Below are 3,473 nucleotides of genomic sequence, written 5' to 3'. Positions count from 1 at the left end.
AATTGTTTCAAGTCTAGGCTTGTTGAGCTTTGCTGAGATCTCAACTAGGCAAGTCAGTTTCCATATCTAATATTTCTTAAAACAATATCTTATTGACTGCTGAGGGGCTTCATATTAAAAGTCTTGAAGTTGAAAATGATACTGAACTTTAAGAATCTTAAAACGTTGTATTTGTATGCATGAATGTTGCCAGTCTTTGTCTTATCTTCCCAACCAAATTATAGGGAAAGGTGTTTTGTTTAATTTTATATCCCCACAGTGTCTAACATAGTGTTACCCACACATAGTAGGTGCTGAAGAAATGTTGGTTTTTTTAATTGACCCCACTTGTCTTGAGCAAGGTCTTCATATTACCCATCCCAGTGCTTCATACAAATGCTGCCCCTCTTGTCTCATTTATCCCCTTACTTTGATCTCCCTATGATTTCCATAATCTCTCCTTCATTTTTTTCTTTAATCTCTCTCTGCCACCCCTCTGCCCTGCTCCTTCCAGCCCTAAGTGGGACATGAGGCCTTATGCAGCATCCTCATCTTAGCACGTGCTGGCCTCTGTGTTTGGTGCTGGGGGAATGAAGAAGACTAAGCCGTGGTCCCACTCACAGGCTAGTAGGGGACAGAGATGAGACTGAGATGAACAGACTAGTAGAATAGGGGACAGAGATTGTCATATATCAACAGTGACAATAAGTGTGATAAATCCTGTAACTGAGACATGTACAAAGTGATATGATAGAAAGGAAGGTGAAGTAAACCAGTTCTGGCTGGGGTGGGCTGAGGGAAGCTTCTCAGCAGCAGTGATGGATATGGTCTCAACAGCCCAGGAAAGAAGGGAAAGGGTTACAGGGCAGAGTAAATATATCTGCTCCAAGCTACCACAGTGTGAAAGGAAGAGCAAGAGGTTCAGTGTGTCCAGAATGAGGAGTCATGGGGTGAATGTTTAAAACTAGGCTGAGGACATAAGTGAGGTTTGCTTGTGCGGGGTACGGTGTGCCCTGCTAAGACCTGGGACTATACTCTTTGCCAAGAGGGAGCCAGTGAAGGGATTTTTTAGAAAGAAAACAACCCTGGTAGAATTTATTCCTCTGCTCATTCACTAGCTCTCTCTCCTCTCTCTCCATCTCTCTGTCTCTCTTTCTCTCTCTCTCTTTCTCTCTCTCTCTCTGTCACACACACACACACACACACACAAAATCACTCATTTAATAGATTCGCTATTTCCTAACACGTAAGTTTAATGTAAACTCCTATATCTGATTTCAAGGGCCTCACAATCTGGCCCTACTGTATTTATTCAACTTTGTTTCCTACTGCTCCCCTGAACCCATCTCCCCTCTGAGCTAACAATGAGCCCTTGAACATGTCATTTCCCTTGCCTGAGAGCAGACCACAGCCCATGTCTTCCCACAGAGACCTCACAGTGTATTCCATAGCTTTTGGAAATTTATATGGTCTTGTACAATTTTCTAATTGTTTGTGTCCCCCTTCTCTCCCGCAGTAAACATAAACCCTCTGGGAGCTGGAGAGTAAACTCCATAAGATCAAGAATCACACAGTTTTTACTCATCACTGTCCTCTGGTTCTTAGCTTATAATAGATGTCCAATGAAGGTTGGTCCACTAAACACACACAATTGCAGTTAAGAACATTTTTGTTACAGCCACTGTGGAAAACAGTATGGAGGTTCATTAAAAAACTACAAGTAGAACTACCATACGACCCAGCAATCCCACTACTGGGCATATACCCTGAGAAAAGCATAATTCAAAAAGAGTCATGTAACACAGTGCTCATTGCAGCTCTATTTACAATAGCCAGGATATGGAAGCAACCTAAGTGTCCATTGACAGATGAATGGATAAAGAAGATGTGGCACATATATACAATGGAGTATTATTCATCCATAAAAGGAAATGAAATTGAGTTACTTGTAGTGAGGTGGATGGATCTAGAATCTGTCATACAGAGTGAAGTAAGTCAGAAAGAGAAAAGTACCATATGCTAACACATATATATGAAATCTAAAAAAAAAATATGGCTCTGAAGAACCTAGAGGTAGGACAGGAATAAAGATGCAGATGTAGAGAATAGACTTGAGGACATGGGAAAGGGGAAGGGCAAGCTGGCATGAAGTGAGAGAGTGGCGTTGACTCTCTATTTTTACATTTGGTATTTTACACTACCAAATGTAAAATAGATAGCTAGTGGGAAGCAGCCACATAGCACAGGGAGGGCAGCTCGGTGCTTTGTGACCACCTAGAGGGGTGGGCTAGGAAGGGTGGGAGGGAGACACAAGAGGGAGGGGATATGGGGATATAAGTATACATATAGCTGATTCACTTTGCTATACAGCAGAAACTAACACAACAATGTAAAGCAACTATACTCTAATAAAGTTGTTTAAAAAAAAGAACATTTTTGTTGAATGTGTGTCTCCTCCAATCCATGAGGGCAAGGATTATCTCCATTTTACACATTGATGTCTATCAGGTATTGATGCCTCGAAGAGTTTGTGGCACATAATAGATGCTCAACAAATATTTGTTTAATTAATTATGGATTAGAATGTCAGGGATTTTGTCCACCATCCTTAACACAGTAGATGTTTGATAAACTTATTAAATGAATGAGGCCAAGACCATGTCTTTGCCTTCTTTATACAATGATCACACTGTTGAACACATGATTAACACTCATTACATATTTTTGATCGGTGGATGGGAAATGAAATGGGCTTGCTACTGAACTTTTTATTACTGTAAACATAATTCTTCCCTTCATGACTGAGAAGGGGTTACCAGTTTGCTTACACACACAAGGAAGAAATCATTTCTACAGCAGCTAAAAAAAAATTCTTCCAGGACAATGCATTTAAAAGGATGGAAATTAAACTCTAAGGGGAGGGAAAGTATCAGGAGCTGTTCTGCACTGTGGTAGAACAGTCTCATTATCAGATACTAAAATGAACAAAGCTTGCTTAGTGAGAAGAAACACAGCCCTCCATAAGAGATCATTGGGAAACAGCTTAGCAATGGCTATAACCTTGCCATGCAGAGATAGATCATCTCAATTGGCTTAAACAACCTCCCCCTAAAGCTTCTCTAAGTATGCTTTGTCTCCACGCTTATTACAGGAAATCAGTTTTGATTCTGCAGGCTAGAAGTGCATGGTATTTTTTGTCAGCAACATAATCTTATCAGAAACTGAAGTCCATAGGAGTTAGGTCATCAGAGAGGGTTTCAAAGTGGATCTGACCCTGTACATAGGGATGGCAGGGCAACTTGGGGATGGAGAGTACTAAGGAATTACAGGGGAAATCTGCAGGGAATGTCAAAATCAGCTCCACTCTTCCCCTCTCCTAGGAGTTTGTGGAATTCCTTTTCATTCAATCCTGAGGTCATGCTGAGTCATTTTAAAAAAAAAGTGTTCTTCAGTACACCACATCTCTGGAAGCCCTTTAGCCAGCCTGTTAGTCA

Source organism: Neophocaena asiaeorientalis, unplaced genomic scaffold (assembly GCF_003031525.2).
Source record: "Neophocaena asiaeorientalis asiaeorientalis breed wild unplaced genomic scaffold, Neophocaena_asiaeorientalis_V1.1 scaffold406, whole genome shotgun sequence".
Taxonomy (NCBI): domain Eukaryota; kingdom Metazoa; phylum Chordata; class Mammalia; order Artiodactyla; family Phocoenidae; genus Neophocaena; species Neophocaena asiaeorientalis.
Note: the sequence above shows the minus strand (reverse complement) of the source record.